This window comes from Falco peregrinus, unplaced genomic scaffold, assembly GCF_023634155.1.
Source record: "Falco peregrinus isolate bFalPer1 unplaced genomic scaffold, bFalPer1.pri scaffold_76, whole genome shotgun sequence".
NCBI lineage: Eukaryota > Metazoa > Chordata > Aves > Falconiformes > Falconidae > Falco > Falco peregrinus.
Genome location: NW_026599635.1, coordinates 563801 through 581174, shown reverse-complemented (window position 1 = coordinate 581174; position 17374 = coordinate 563801). Strand labels below are relative to the sequence as shown.

The window sequence follows — 17374 nt, the reverse complement described above, 5'->3', positions numbered from 1 at the left end:
GAAGCGTGAAGCAGCACAGCCAGGGACTCTTTCCAGTGGGGGAAAGTCAAAACGAACAACAATGAGCATCACATGAAAAGGAAGGGAGTGAGGAACCCGAGGTGTCAACAGAAAGCTGACCCCAAGGACACGACATCTTCCTGGCACTGAAGGAAAGGGGGTTGGTCCTGGGAAAGAAGGGCAAGATGATGAGATGTTCGGCATCAGCCCAGGCTTGAGGTAACCCTTTCTCAGAATCGGGACCTTCTGGGCAGCCTCCAGCACTTTCAGAGCAAGGCTGTGAACGCAGGGATGAAGGCAAGGAGCAGAGAGCGGCTCCTCCACCTGCAGAAGGGACCAGCCCCAAAGCAGAGGGGCCAAAGGGCTGCAGAAGTGCCTCCACCGGCACGCTGGAGCGGAGATGAGGAGCCTCCTGACATAAGCAGGTCAGCCTGGGGCTGGAGGGGCTGACAGCAAGGTGTTAACCCCCCTGTGTCCATCTCACCCAACCTGACCACCCGTCAGATGAGACAAAATGGATCCAGGTATTAACAGGGGGGATTCAATGGCAGCACAGGCACACTGACAGCAGGGAGAGAAGAGTCCTTCCTGCTAGGGCCAGGACAGCCTTGCGCCACCCACCATCCAAACCGCTGAGACATTAGGAAAAAAATCATCTCAGCCTGTCTCTTGGTTTCTGAACCTCCTAAGGACACAGCTTCACACCACTTCCCACACCCACCTCCCAAAATAGAGGAGCTAGAAATCACACCGCTTCTGCAAACCGCGCGTGAAGATTCAGGCAGGATGACATGACCTTGCCAGCTCAGGCTGTGTGAGAGCCACCACCAGCAGGACAGACACCCCAGAACGGTGATCTGAAGACCCGAGGTCCCTGCAGGTCCTGCCAGCACCAAGGACACGTGCCAGGAGCCACCACCCCTTTGCATTAAATGCAGGAGTTTTAACAGCGCTGAGGCTGCTGCCCTGGTGCGTGGCACCCACACGCCCAGCATCCTTGCCCAGGCCCCCAGGGACCACACGCTGGTGCATCCCTTCGGCACAGCCAAAGCACCGGGGGAAAACAAGCCCCCCAACAAAGCCCGAGCTCTGTCACAGGGCAAAGCACCAGAGACCACGCGCCCCTGAGGCATCTAAACAGGCTTATGGACCCCAACGATGCACTTTGATTTGTCCTGCAGGCCAACAGACGCAGATTTAAAAGGGACTTTGGAACAAGCAAGACAGCTCAAGGGTGTTTGCAACTGAAAACAAAACAATGTGATACAGAAGTAAACTCAAAACCTGCCCAGTGCACCCTGTGGGAACACGCGGCTTGAGCTGGGCCACATGGCCAGCAGCTGGGGAAGGTGGTGGTGATGGTCTGCCCTCGCCAAGAGCAAAAACTAGAAACTGCGTTTTGTCCCAATGCCCTGATGACTATTTCTTTGCTAGGATAAATTCCTCTGCTGAGCTAAGATTTGTGCATTTACTGAGCCACCCGTCGACATTCAGACCAGGCAGCGCAGAGACAGAGAAGCAACATCATTGCAGTGAGATCCGACAGCTCCAACTGTCACTGTGCGCGCCCTGGAAATGACTAACCGCACAGCAATGGCTGGGCTGTGTTGCTGATACGATTGCTCAAAGTAGCAGCAGTGACTAAAGAGTAAGGAGGAAAAAATGGGTTGAACAATTAGAAATAAAAAAACCAAACCCACTTAAAGCACAAGTAGTCTTGTCCAGGCAGAGAAACAACATTTTTCTCTCCTGGCCAAAATAAATGTGTGTGTCTGATTGATGCTGGGAGTCTCTGGCGATCAGCTCCAGCAAGGTTAGAAGTGTGGACGCTTCAATTCTATCGATCTCGCCTTCATGAGACCCGATGTTTGATTCCCTCAATGTCAGACCAAGTTAGTTTGATCTGATAATTTAGAATAGCAACAGTGCTTAATGGAGACCAGAAATAATATCTGACATGCTGCCCTTCTGCTGGGCTCTTAATGAGCCACCTGAGGTGTTAATAGCCTGGAGACCATCTTCATTTCCAGCCCTGACATGGAGAATCACATGGTGTCTGCTGAGGGACCCAGAGCGAGCACATTACTGCTGAATTAACATGCAGAGCAGAAAAGGGAGCTGTCCTAACGTCCACAGCACTAACGAGCCAGCAAAGGGGCTATGCCAAACCCTCTGGAGCAGGGGCTGCTATCCTGCCAGATGCTCAGGACCCTCAGCTGCTACCAACTCAGAGCTGGGTGACTCAGCGTCTGCCGGAAGAACCTGCAGGCTCAGGTCCAGCAAAGCTAGTTTAAGTGGAGATGGGGGAATTAGAAGCTGAAAACTGATTCAGCAGTCACATTTCCAAAACCCTAAAAAAAAAACCAAACCAAAAACAAACAGGCAACTGGCCAATAAGTGGCCCCAGAGGAAATTAATTCCACACAGGCTTTGCTCCAATGTGCGTGTTTCTCTGTTATCGTAGAACAATGCATATATTTTATCATCAACATTAGATTTTTCCCTTAGCCTGTAATTAAACCCTAATCTAATTTACCAGGAGATGACAGGGGCTTCCGAGCAAAGCTTACAGCCCTGTTACTCTTTCCCTGTCCACCTCCTTGCACCTGCTTTTGCAGACTTTCCCCTGCATTTTAGGGTCTGTTCTTGAAGGCGCCGCACATGAAGGGCCACACCAGACTGGCCGTTACCTGGTAAGACCCCGCTGTGAACGGGCTACCCCAGTGTCCACAGCTTCTCCCCCAAGCCCTCCTCACCGCCATAGCTAATGCCAGTGCCCGGTCTCCTCTAAGCCAAATTCCAACTCCCTAAACAAAACTGTTTATTTATGATCTCTGTTATTTGCAACAGCAGCACTTCAATGCGCAGTGGTTAACTTTGCTTGGTTTCCCAGGGCATTATGGAAAAACCAGTTGCTACTGTCATTAAAACCGCCCAGACTAGACTTCTGTACTACGCAGAGAGGCCACAGCGGGAGGAACTGCTAGAAATGTGTTTATACATGTGCTGCAGCACCACTGCAAGAGTGCTCTTGGGCTTGGAAACCACTGACCGGGGCTGGATGCCCTGCCTCCCAGGGATGCTCAGACAAGCGCTCCCACCGACACCTGCAGCTGGACCTACAGCCCCAGCAGAACCTGCCGGTTTGGTGAAAAATGCTGAATCAACTGCACATCGCATTCACAAAACAGCTAACAGACAAAAACAGAACCCAAGATAAAAACCTGCTGTCTGTATCGCTGCCATCAGAGACGACCGCACAGGAGCTGAGAAGGAAGAGCCCAAGCAAGGCCCAGCAGCCGGCTGACAGCCGCACCCCAGCAGCCTGCTGAACCCTGCGCAGTTACCGTATCAATAAAAAGCTGTTTCATGGCCTTTGCGTCCATCAGCCTGGAGCAGTAAGGAAGGGATCAAAGCAGCTGGGTTAGTGATCTCAGCACCCTCCAGAACGGGAGCCTGGCTGCTGGGGACCACTGGCCTCGCACCTCCTTCCTCTTAGATGGGGAAAATCATTTCCCTGGATGGAAATCTGACAGGGACCTCCCGCTCTTGAAAACCACCTCAAGCAGCACCACACGGACGGAGAGGAAGGACAAGGTAACCTGAACCACGGAGCTTGCTGCAAGCATTCCCTGCCCCGTGCCAGCACAGCAAAGCCGTCACACCTCTGTAAGGGCAAAGGCAGCGTAACGCGGTGGGTCAGTGATAACCGCTCCCAGCAAAAGCCGTGACAGCACTTCTGTCAGCCAGGAGGAGCATAAAGCTTGTCTAGCAGGCTGCTCGCACTGTGCTTCCTGGGCAGGGAGCTCACCCTGCTGAGGGCAGCGAGCCCTGTACAACACTACGCAGATGCAGCACGGACTTCGAGCCACGAGGTGACTGGTCCCACGCAGGGAGAGCGGCACACGCCTGGTACTTTCACAGACACCCTGCGCTCAGCGGGGCTCAGCCACCTACGGTCTGGCAGCGCTTGGAGAGCGGGAGGTGACCCAGGGGCAGGGGGCACGTTTCACTCAGCTCCTACCGCCTCAGGAGCCTGACAGTGCATCCATGGATCCAAGGCTCATCTTGCAGGTCTACAGGGGCTCAGTGCTCGTCCACCAAAGCTCTTCTGCGGTGTAGCTCTCTGGCCTTTACAAACACCTTGCAGCAGAGCAAATGCCTGGTAGGAAGGCTTATCCCCTCGCTGCTTTGGCTGCTCTAGAGCCATCAGTGGTCAGAGCCAGGCATCCTAAGCCCTGGCTCTGCACAGACCAGCTGGAAGCCACAGGGACAGCAGGAAGGTGCTGGCGCTGCCCTGCTGACCACCGGCCCTTCCTAGCAAGTCCACGGGGACCAAGGGGGCTGGAAGAGTATTTGTGCCCTGCCTTTGCGGTGGGTGGCAGGAGGAGGAGAAAGGAGCCGTACCTGAGATGTCGCAGTAGGCTGTTTGTTGATAGACTCGGGCTTCTCGGGGTTTGAAGATCACCTTAATTTCAATTGAAGAATTTGGCCAGACATCTCCCTCCTAAAACAGAAGCAGACAACAAACCATTTATCCTCAAACACTACATTTCTTGTTTTCAACCACAGCCCTGTAAGCCTTTATTTAGAGCACCAATGAAGAGCAAGAAGCAAACAGCACTTATCCACGTTTGTAAGACTTTGGAAGCAGCTGCAAAAAATGTCAGTCCCTTACCTTTACTAGCACCTGGTAAAGGCTTTTTTTTTTTCTTAATTAGGGTTCTAATAAAGGAACCCAACTGGCTGGCTTCAGCAAATCAAGCATTTCTTCAGAAGTACCAGCTGATCTAAGCACAAGGCACCTTTTCCTCCAACCCTTCCCTTGCATCCCTGTCTCCCTATGGCCATGGGAATGTTTTACCCAGATCAGAAGAGAGTCAGCAAGTCAAAGGGATTTTTCCACTCTTCGTTACAAACGTGCTGCCTCTTATACCCTCAACCTGTACGTGCATGTAACTCTTTAATGGATTCTGGTGAGTCAGGGCACTCGGCACCAAGCAGAACAAGCCCTCCTGCCTGGGGAGCAGTGAAGACCAGGCTCCTCCTGCCCTGTGCCGCCAGCACTGAGCCAGCTCGCAGGCTCTTCCAGCTGATGGATGACCTGAGAAGGGAGCTGAGAGTCACATGCAGCCCGGTTCTCTCTGCAAGGTGCGTACATCCCTGTTTCCCTGAACACAGGCTCAAACAAGAAGAGATGGCATTTGCTTACAGCTCCTCACCTACTGCAACCAGCAAGCTCTTTTCCTTGCCAGGCTCTTGCTCCGGGATTTAACTCCGGCCCATGGTACCAGTGTGTGCGCAACCGCTGCTTCCTCAGGGTCTTCATTCTCTCCCCCTCTCTCAGAGTCCTGGCACTGGTGCTCAGTCCCAGGGAGCCTCGTCATGTGTTTTCAGAGACATCCCTGGCTTCTAAAGGCTCTTGCTTCTTGCGACCGGTTTCAACAAAGGCACCACTGATATTCCCCTCAGACCCCAGCACTACAAATGCTTCTTCATCCATTTGTTGGCATAAATATATGCATCTCTGACAACCGTAATAATATTTTAAAGCAATGAAAAAAATTAGGAAGACCACAAAAAGAACAGTTATTTTTCTATGCACAAAGCTTGATTCTGCTTGCTGCTGGGTATTCTCCGTACTTTGTCCAGAGGAATCTTGAACTGACTGGAGCCTCCAGCACTGCTGCAGCATAAATATTAAACAAATATAATACTTCCCATCAACTTAGCACATAGAGCTCAGAGGCGAGCCCCCACAAAAATTAAAGAGCTATGACATGCTGAGTTACTGGGCTGCAGCTACAATGATTCCCTAATGCACAGCCTGCTCAGAGGGAAGAACAGATAGAGAGAACTGTTTCCAACTCCAACAAACCAAGCGTAAGAACACAGAAGAAACAATAAAGTCACCTGGATTTTTCTCAAAACCTAGAGAAAACACTTTGCCAGATCAAACGGACTTTGTGTTTCTACCCAGCAAGCAACTGGAGGAAGATGAAGCATTACTAGATGATAACACACTTGCTTGAGGAAGCAAACTGGGGACACCAGCCTGCACCCACAGCCAGCGTACGAGATACCAGATCCCTCGGGTCCTGCTGGGATGCTGCACAGACTCAAAAGCGTCCGGAGAGTAATCTTGAATTTACAGGAATAAAAGCCTTTGGGGTGCTGCTCCGAACAACATAAGCTCTGCTACGACACCTGGAGCTTGCCTAAGCCGAGCCACTGAGAAGAAACACTCAGATGACGGATTTCCCCGGCTTGGCTAATTAGAGTCTAATAACTCACCAGCGCTCCTCACCCAGCTGCTCGCTGTATGTTTAGCAGACTGAATTCAGTGGTCTCACCCTGGGCAGGCAGTCCCTGGGGGGGCGGGGGGGGTGCATTAGGCAGCTGCTTGCATTTGCTTCCAGCCTGACAGCTGTGGCTGAACACACACCCCGGCTCACCGGCGTTCTGCGCTCCTCCTTAAAGGGCGCTGCGTGGGCTGAGCTGCCCAGTGGTGCCCTTAGATCCTCCAGCTGCTGGGGCCCTCTGCCCAGAGAGCTGCTGACAGCCCTCGCTCGGCTCCTGCGCGACAAACTGTGCCTTGCCAGGCTTACCAGCACCACCCGCCACACAAACCATCGCTGCTGCTGTGCTGAGGAAGGACGTTAATGAAATGCTGAGAGTAGTGACGATGCTTGAGGTCTTCATCTTAGAGGGGCACCAAGTGGGGAAGGAGAGTGCATCCTGAGCCTTCAAACCAAATCTCTCCTTCCACTGAGGCCAGAAAACAAGCTCCTGGCAGCCTAAGGCAGCAGTATCAGTCTTTCAGGTCAACTATCTAACAAAGTACTCTTTTGCTGCTCATCTCTGCTGGATCACAAGCCAGTGGTACTCACTGGTCTATTTTATGTGCCGCCATCAGATATATTGGCCCTGTGGACGCTTCGGGGCAGTTTGGTTATTACTCAGAGGCTGACAGAGGCAATACATCTCCCGTTAATGGAAGCAAGTGTAACACAATTCATAAGCAAAAACGAAGCTAAGCGGGAAAGGAAGAAAATTAAAAAGAACCGTTGGCCTGGTGAATATGTATCTGCTAACAACAGTGCGCTTTTCCAGCTGAGTGAGTTTAGCTGACTTTGGGATTCGATGAACTCCAAGGCCAGCACATCTGTGACAGAAATACAGCCGACATCTCCGATAAATCAAATCGGAGACACGCTCAGAAAGCCAGACTTACACAACAGCTTGTCTCCCACAGGCTTGGATGGCTGCTCGGAATGTTCATGGTCACATGCTAATTCCAAAATCACTGCCTCCTTTTTTGTTATTATTTTCATCCACAAGTTAACCCCATACAGGCTGAAATAACCCGCTGCAGCTTCCACAGAGAGCAACACCTGGCAGCTACCGGCCCTCTTACACAGCAAAGCTGCTGCACAAACCCTGCAAAGCCACCCTGCCCAGAGAGCCTTTCCAAGGCTATCGTCCCTCCAGCGGCCTCCTAACCTCTGGGAACCTCCAGCCACTTGTTCCAAGGGTTTGATTCTTTCTATAGGGTGCTCCCAGGGTGATAGGTGGGAAGAGCAGCAGCCGCTTTTGGCCAGAAGGTCCGAGGCAGCAAGGTCCAGGCTCTGGCGGGGTCCCTCCAGCAGATTTACACGGCGCTGCCAGAAGGGGCCTGCCCAAGCTAAAAGTTACGGGGCTGTCACCGGGGAGAAAGTTGTGGAAGTCAGTGGCAGTGCATTCTTAGATTTTACACTTGATAAAGAGGAAAAAATACTAACATTTGATGTGAAGACACCCATATGCCGGGGGGGAAGACAGACACGAGCAAAACTCTGAATGTGAAACTCATTGTTCCATAGATCATGGAATTAATGGGAATCACAAGATTGATAATGCTGGACAGGACAGAAGGGGAGAGGCTCCTGCAGCAGCCCACTTACGCTCAGTCCTAGAGCAAACTATAACATCAACACAGCCATTTAGGAAAGGTTTCCACTCAAGGCGTGAGGCCAGGCTACACTCTGGGTCCGTACAGCGCTACAGGGAGCACCAGGACTCAGTGGGCAGCCAGGCTGCTGGACCTCACCCTAATGCACTTCAGGAGCCCAAGAGCAGGTTAAGCTCGTTACGGAGGTATAGTTGGCTGTACTGGAGCAGGAGCCCTGGGACACGCTCCAAAACCAGCTGACACACTGCAGGATGCTCTTCATGTTCAGCTGATCAGCTCCCACTCCCTGCTACAGCCCTGCTGCTCCGACACAGGCTCTTGGTCACATCATGCTGCTCTCAGCTGCGGCGGTGTCAAACTGCAGCTGTGCTGACATGGGGGGCTCTCAGCCTTGTACGGGCTATAGGAGCAACCAAGAAGAGAACATGATCCCCTTCCTTAAAAATAAATAATAAAACAATAGTTTCACCTATTTTACAAGAAAGAAGAGGCTAAGATTATTCTAGGGTTTGCTCCAAGATGAGAAGGGATTTTACACTGCTCAGACAGCAGGCACTCGTCATCTCAGACCACACAAATACTCAGAATCAGGGCTCTAGTTAATTGAAGGACATGAGGTTTTGTTTGCATAAATACAAAAGCAAAAAGTTTTCTCTAAGCGTGCAATAGAACTCAAAAAAGTCCGTTTAAACCCGCCAGCCTTGCGTGCAGGTCACAGACGATGCTGGGAGGGAGATTCAGGCACGGTCTAAGTCCAGATTATATGAAGGGATTGGTCTTGCCGCAATTAAACCTGGGCTGAACTTGCCCTCCTTTCCATAGAGGACCTTTTCATTCTTCAGTATGTGAACTAATACTCATGGTTAATCCCCATACGCTACGTGTAAGGAGTGCCCTTATATATAATCATCGATACCTCGGAACACTGTCAGGACACTTAGGAAGTGCCCTTAATTTACAGCCCTTGCAGCAGAGCTCAGCTTTAGGCAGGCTCTCAGCGCCTGCCCGGAGCTCGCAGTTTAGAAATGCTTTTTGCAACAATCTCTCCCAGCCTCACTAGAAACCTCATGTCTTCCTTCTCGGCACATCAAGGCACTGATGTGGGGATCTGCCAAGCGACCTCATTCAGGGAGGAGGAAGAGGAGGAGGAGGAGGAGGAGGAGGAAGGGAGGTTCTCAGCTATCACTTACCACTGGCTCAATGGCAAAAATATCATCAGAGAAAAGCATAGAGTCTTCCTGCACCTTTGCCCTCTGGTTCTGGAAGGCACGGGAGAGAAGGGCAAGGCGTTCTTGGAGCGGGGGGTCCACCGCGCGCTGCTTGAGAAAAGAATTCCTCTCATTCTCCTCCTGCTTCTGCAGCCTGCGACAGCGCCTGCAGCCATGGGGAGACACAAACCAAGCAGATCACTTAATAAACAACATATTTGCAGAGACTGTCATGTAAGTGCAGGAGCAGCAACGCACTGGGGGAGGAAGAGCAGCAGCAGCTCAGCAAGGGGCTGACCCCAAGCCACGGGGTCCCAAGCAGATCAGGTTATCACTCCTGCACTGGCACGGCAGGTACTTTTACGCCACACTCACAAGCTAAGAAGAGGGGTTTGAAAGCTAGCAGCCCTCAGGAGAGCCTCCTGGCTCAAGGCTACAGCCACGACTAATGGACAACCCCACCAACACCCTCAGATGGCTTTGTTGCCCGTAGAGGTGCTCGGGGGAGACGGATGGAGATGAAGGAGCACCCACTGCAGTGCTTCGCTGGGAAGCGGAGAAGCAGCCGGGCTTCAGCTGCAGGTTACCAGCATCACTTGTTTATCTTCCCCTTTGCACCGGCAGGGATAAGCAAACTGGCTGCTCCGTTGCCTACACTGCCATCCAGCAGAGGATCCCAGAGCACTTGCAAAGCAAGCTAATGCATTCGGGCATCGCATCACTTCAGTGAAATTAATGGGTTTAGGTGCATGAAGACAGAGGCCCTGAGAGCTTTGCCTGGCATTGAAACAGAGCAAGGTCTTAAAAAGATTAGTCAGGATGTGTTTGGTACTGTGCTCTGGGTGATGCTCTCTTTGTGTTGAGGTAAGAGAGAGATGGCAGGGCCTATTCCCTCCCACTGACCACGTTAAAGTAGAGGAATGTGCTCTGAATGATTAGAAAAGGTAAAGGCGTGTACTCTGAATAATTAGGAAAGGTTCCACTGAGGATGTTAAAGGAAAACCATGAGTCAGAAGATCATTGAACAAAGAAAGTTGAAAGGTTTACTCCACCTAGATCCCACCTATTATGAATAGAATGATTAGATGGCGAAATCAAATGAATATGTATGTAAAGATGTTGTAACCTCTCACACAAACTGTATAAATTACCCGACTTTTCACCGAAAACTTCGGAGCTAGTTTGTCCGGTGCAAATCGGTAGCTCCCCAGTGTTGCACGAAATAAATACCTTTGCTGCTTAAAGACAAAATTAGTCTCTGAGCTGTTACTCTGTGCCGTTTTGGCATCAGCATTAGCCAATAAAGAAGTCAGCAGCAGCACCTCTGAATCCAAACCCTTACATCCAGCCTTGAACCACTTCACCTTTTTCCTCTTTTGGGCCTTCTCCACAGAGCTTTGACACAGGTCACCTCTCCCTTACTTGGTAGTTGTAGCAGCGATCATTGCAGCATTGAAAGCTCACAACCGAGAGGAGAGAAGGGAGCACTGCTGCAGAGCACTTGCTTCCCAGCTGGCACGTTGCTGTGCCCCCTTCACGCTCCAGTCCCCCGGCCACCAAGGACCAGCAGGTGACTACTTGAGGGGGATGAGGGGAAGGCTCCGGACACAGAAAATCGAGGCAACACGCTATAAACAGGACAGCAGTCACCACCCAGCTGAATTCCAATACAATCAGCAAGGAAACACAGTCACGGACGTTACTAGCGGCACACAGACAGAGCCTCGGGCAGATGCTGTCACCGGTGCCAAAAATACTTTCTTTGGCTCGCTCCCAGTGGAGTGTCGTGGGAAATGTTTCTCCATGGCTGACCTACAGCGCTGTGCATGAGGAGGGCTTCCAGCCACCGACATGAGCAACCCTCAACTCAGCCTTTCAGCAACGGACAAGAATCCCACCGCTACATCCCAGAAAGTCCTGCAGGAGGGAGACAGAGCAAACCCCTGGGTAGACCTTGCAATGAGCCAGGTCTTTCTGGGTGACAGCCAAGCACAGGCTGCTGCACTGCCTCCTCCCATTGTCAAAGTCCTCTCTGCTCTCAAAAGATCTCAAAAGCTGCTCCGACCCCAGCACAGTGGCCTCGGAGCCATGACCACCCCTAAGACTGCAAGTAAGGAAGAACAAAGCGCCCTGGTCACAGTAAAGAACACAGGCTGGCACGAGATCAAGCGTCACTGCAAAAAAATTGGGGAAACACGTTAACCGTGGCGAAAGCTGGTCGCTTCTGAGGGGAGAGAGGATCACTCAGGGTCCCATCTGAGACGGGCAGCTGGGGAGAGATGCGAAAAGAATGGTGCAGGGAAGTAGCAAGAGAAGGTCATGAGATTTTTTCCTTTAGCAACTGCGCTTGCACCAAAGTCACACACTGTGTAATTAAAAACAGAGAACACTGGAAAACTAGTTTTGGCCTTCAAGGCTTTTCTGACCTAATTACATTGAACTTTACTTGCTCAGTAGCCCTTAAAAAGTGCTCCAGTTGAAGGCAGTTTCCTGATCAGCTCTGGGTTCAGACTAACTCCTATACACCTACAGCCGTCCAACTCTGAAAAGTCACACAAGGACCCCCTACATCACCCCAGCTTTGAAGTGTCACTTCCAGTGCCTCCCCCTGGGCTAGAAGCATTTCCTTGCTGCCCCAAATGGAATTTCAAAGCTTCAGAGACACCCTGTGGAGAGCCTGCCCCACCTCTCAGCACCATGAAGACACAGGTGCTGATGCCCAAAGGCACTTCCAAGTCCTGTCCCTGCCTTCCCCGCAGAACCCTCCACCTCCGAACTCTCCCCAGCCCCGGAGAAGGGGCAGGGATACCTCGCTGTGCTGGAAGCCGGGACAGCGCGAGGCAATTCAGCATCCTACAGCCGGATGGCCTCAACGTTCGGGGCCAGCAAAGCACCCTGCCCTGCGCACTACTGCAAAAGCAGGCTGAAGAAGGTTGCCATCCTACCAGAGCTGGAGGGGAAGAAACTGCAGTGAATATCACAGCAGGTACGCTGCCTGCAGCTGTTAGGTGCTACCGCTCAACGCCGTCCCAGGTAAGGAGTGCCGACACTTTCCTCAGCCTCACAGACCCCCTGCGAGCCCAGGGACCTGGCCTCACTGATTTAGGGCTCCCACAGACGGGAATTTGCTCTCCGAGGAAATGCAGTCATTGCAATCAACCTTTCCTCCCCAAAACATCAGCTGGAACATGGATGGAACCAGAATGGGAAGCACCCAGCTCCATTACCCTGAAGCCCATGGACACAGACCCGGATGCGGTGGATGCTTTATTGCTCCTACACCATCCAAAAAAGGACCAACATCCCTCTGAGGCCGTATGGTAGTTTCACCCCTGGGCAGTGTGTCTTACTGAAAGGAATCTTTCCAACGAACCTCAGCTTCTCCTGATCCTCCTCCTCTTGAGTAAGAAAAGCCTTCCACTGGAAGTGGGCTATGATTTTACTCCGGTTGTGGATGACCACACATCTGTGATTTGACAGCGTGATGTAGGTCTTCCCAACTGCCAAGGAGTTTCTGTCCAGCCTGATGTTGACATCTTCAGCGGCTCCATGAAGGCTTGTGTGCGTATCTTCACCTAGAACAAAGCAAAAGGCAGACATTGCTCATCGCCCTTGCTGATGGGAGTACAAGGAACGGAGGAAACCACAGGGAACAGAAGTGTCACAGCTTTTAGCTGTGTGAGCAGTTCCACAGATCAATATATTTATTGCACCCCAAGAGCTGCAGGTGTACAGCATGAGGATCTCCTGGGCACCACCTTAAGCACCTTATTTCTGGGTGGGCTTGTAGACATTTATCCCCAAGGCAACACTGTCTACAGGGAGACGTTTTCAGTGTGCCCAGGTGGCCTTTGGGTTGCCATCCCACCCGGGTCACAGGGAATTCTGCATCCAAGTCATTCAGGTGACTCTGAGGAGGCCCCACCTCAGTCACGGCTCGCCAAGAGTCTCCTGCAAGCACGCCACCAGGGTTGTGTCTCTCCTGATCCCTTGTTGCCAACATGACAAGATGCCTGGGGCATGCAGGCAGAAGAGGGAGGTGAAGAGAAACAGGCAAAGTGACAGCCCACGGCAGGATGGGACGCGGATGAGAACTTCCCTGTGTTGGAGCAGCAGTGCCCTCACTTGCTGTGGGTCTGTGAAGATATGTCAGAATGAGACCGGTGGGGCACGGCCCACACCAACCTGCCCATCACAGCCCTGCAAGCCCATTTCTTCTGCCTGGAGCCTGTCGGTGCCTATGCCTGAGCGTGCAAGTCTGCACCGAGTATTCCCAAGCTGTCCCACAACCCGAGCGAGCACACCTTTGCTTTCTGCCTCAGACCGAGCTGAAGAGGAGAAGAGCCCCTGGCTGCGCACGGCAGCCGATTAACGCCTGGAGTCTTGCTGGAGCACCTGCCAGCCCTTCACCCTCCAGAAGAGACCCCCACCAAAGCGTCCCTCACTGCCAGAGCTTCCAAACCTTCATTCTTCCCAACCAAGCAACACCCAGGAGTCAACTAAGCTCAAACTTGAGCACCGAGCCTACTCTGCCTGTTGCAGGTGAGGGCCTCCCAGGTGAGAAGCAAACCCCAAACACGAGACATTCTCCATCGAAATGGCACTTCTGTGGAGCGTGTTTAAAGCCTCAGAGCCAGCCCCAGCTGAGAAGGGCAGCGACCCAGCCATCCCTGGAGAGCATCCCTCTGCCGAGGCAGAGCCTTCCCCTCGCTGCACGGGTTACAGCAAGGCAGCCAGGGGATGGACCTGCCTTTCCAAGGCTGCCACGCAACAGCACGGGGGAGAGCTGGCTGCCTACTGGATGGACTCCTTAAACCCTAAGCCAGACACAATGCGGCAGTATCACAGTCGTGCCGGCAAAAAGAGCCCCCCCTCTCTTGGAGGGAGGTTGGAGAACGACTCACCCTTCAAACAGATCTCTGCAGCCATTCCTTCATCTCCACACATGGAGAGTTCAGCCTTCGTGCCTGTATAACCTCGACTTCTCTGCTCTTAAGGGAGCCCAGGAGGAGTGGGAGGGATTCGTGGCCAGACACGAGTTATGTTGCGAGAAACAGCAACGTCTCCAGTGACTGGACAGCCTGCTTTCTGTAACAGACAACTCAGCGTACAAAAATAACTGAGGTTCAGAAGCGTTACAGAGGCAGGTGTGCTTTATAAGCTTGCCTTCCCCCTCCGCTGAATCCTCGGCATACGTTGGCAAGCAGAGGAAGCAGGACCCAAGAACTGGGAGACATGCACAGTGCTTCGAGCATGCACAACTCTGGTTCATGGAAACATGACCTCATGCTCTACGAGACAACTAACTACTGCAAAATAAACTCCACGAAAACTATCATGGTCTCACTGTCTAAACCCATGGCCACGTGGGTCTTGAAATAATGGGTATAGTTTTGATCTTCAAAGCCAAGCTGAAGCCTTTGAAATGTAATCGTTCTTTCTGCCCTTCTCCAAAGTACAGAGCAGCTTCTATATGAAGACTGAACAGGATTCCTTAACCTAGAAATCACACAAGAGATAGGTAGGTTTGTAAGAGCACAAACGGCCTGGGAAAATCCGAAGGAGGAAAAATTTGTCACCATTTGTCGTAAAACAGGAACCCAAGGGCCTGAAATAGTATTAGTCAGAAATTACAGAAGTGTAGTACCAGCACTTTCCCAAGGAATATTCCTTCCTTTGGAACATACTGCCATGGGAGCCTACAGACGCTCATAGCTACAAACCCACAAAGCAACTGGACAAAGGCTTGGAAGGTAAAACCATCAGAAGTGATTAAACAAAGATGAGAATAAAGCCTCTAGCACAGAAAAATGCTAACTCCAGGGCCCACGAGGCAGAAAGCACATGCACTGCCTGCTTCTACACGCTTTGCTGAGCATCCCCTACTGCTGCTCTCCTGGAGAGGAGCCGGGGACACAGACACACGCTCCTGGCTGACACCAGCGTCCCCCAGGGAGAGACCAGCACGCAGCCACACAGAACAAGGGCACACTCAGCCTTTGCCCCTTACCTGCTCACTTGAAGCACCAAAACATGCAGAGGTTTTGAAAGAAAAGGGTTTAGAAAGAAAAGGGTTTAGAAAGAGTCTGCAAAGCAAGTTTAACAGTCTTCTGCTTTGAAGGACGCAGAGCGTGGGCACCATGCAGTGTCCAGCACTTACCTGTGTCGTAGCGTACTGTCAGGGACCCGGAATAATCACCAGTCTTCTGTGGGTGGAAGTCCACTGTTACTTGCACGGCATCACCAATCCCAAGAGTCCCAGCAGAGGGATCGACAGAGAAAGGGCTGCAACACAGAGAGGCACATCAGGATTACTGTGGGACATTTGGGGACTATGTGGCTGTCTTGTTCACTCCAGCTCACCTGCGCAAGCAAGAAGCAAACAAACCACAGTCAGCAGAAGAAAAAGAGAACAGAGTATCAGAAACTGAGCCACCAACTCGACTCCTGAAGAGCTCCAGCCCCCAGAACATCCTATGCTATAAAATGACCTCGTCTCCCCCATACCCTGCATCCAGTTCTCTGCAGCAAGGCTCAAGAGTCTGACTGCTAGCGATACGATCGGAGGAGGGTTTTTGAAGAGCACGGAGATGGTGAGGGTTATTTGCATGCACAGCTTGACACAGACTTCCTCAGGAATCCGTCTTTTCCTGCCACCTATACACCTCAAGAGATGCAAATGTCAAGGCAATGCCTGTCCCAGTGAGATTTCAGCCTGGAAATCAGACAGGGAGAAGAGAATTTCTTCTTGAAGACCAGAGAATAACTGGAATTTAATTTGCAGAATTCAACTCTTTTTTTTTTTTTACCTTGAAAGCATCCTGGTTTTGCCTAAGAAAGGGCACATTTTATCAGTGTTTCAGTGAAAGCTGCTCTAAGCAAAGAAAAATCTGTACGAGTGCAAAGGCACATTAGAGTGATACAATAACAAGGGAACAAGACACAAAAGGAGTACCCATTTACAGCCTGAACAATTAAATCTCTGGCTAAATGAAGCACCATTAGCAGGAGCATATCGAGGCAAGTTTAACAGGAGGTTTTCGGTGTATTCACAAGCAATGCAATCTGGGGCTCCGGGTTGTAATCCAAGCTTGGTAACTGTTTGCTTGGCCCGCTGGAGGAATTCTGTGCAATGTGTTGGAAATAATTATGAAAACGTGTTGGTGTACTTTGGATTTAACACGAGCAATTATGATTTGTGGCCAGGTAAACAGCTCTCAGCTGACAGACACATAATTCAGTTCTTTAACGCTCAGGGAAAAGTCAGATGCAACATGCTCCTGCACAACAGCAGCTGGGCTTTGTGGCTCCTGTACAGCCTCACTTAGAAAGCAAAAGTTACTGGCTTTAGTGCTTTGCTGGTGGTCAATTTGTCACCTCAAAAACACCTTCCAGGGAGTTTCCCAGTGATTAGGGAATGCAGCACACAAAAATAATGAGAAAATCTGGAGCCACGCACGAGCTGAGCTTCATTCATGGAAGTAGTGACAGCTGATGAAATTGCTGGAGTTCCTGCTCATTAAGGAGATATTGCTGCAATTAGGGGCCTGACCTGCTCCCCTGACAACAGCAAGAACATTGGCAGTGACTAATGGGGAAGCACTGGGCCTGCAATGTTCACGTGCTGGACCTGAGACACCTGGGAGGGAGGAGGAAAGCCAAGGCCCTGCCAGCCTCAGAACTGGATTGTTCTACATGGCCCTGCACCTGCACTGGGGGTTGTGCCTGGTTATACTGGGCAGGGCTCTGCTGGTGCTTGGCTGGCATCACTGCCTGCTGGGGGAAAGGCACAGAAAAATTCCCCCCACCTTTTTTTTTTTTTCTCTCCCCACCCCACCCCCCCCCCCCCCCGCCGAAACATGGCCAGAACAGAAAAGCTGCTGGTTAAGGGCCACACTTCAGCACCACCTCCCATCCCATCCCCTTGTCTGCATACCCCTGCCCTCAGATAGCTGGGATGGAATAACACTCCTGAGGATGACTTCAGGGGATGCCTGAGAAAGAAGGTATCTTCCCATCTTCAAATTATCAGAAGAAGAGGATCCCACCGAGGTCAGGACTCATTCTCAGGACTGAGAAACAGAGCACAAGTCAGACACCGCACCTCCTGCCTCCCACCCCACGCTGTACCCACGGGACAACTTTGTTACTGCTGTCGCGGGAGCTTGGTATCCCTCACGTAGACCTGGTTCTCCAAGACCCAGAGGGATGCAAG

General features: G+C 51.6%; 1 pseudogene; it reads right to left on the bottom strand.

Annotated features, from left to right (window-relative positions):
- LOC129783627 (hydrocephalus-inducing protein homolog) overlaps window positions 1-17374 on the bottom strand; it is a 70620-nt pseudogene that overhangs the window by 37426 nt on the left and 15820 nt on the right.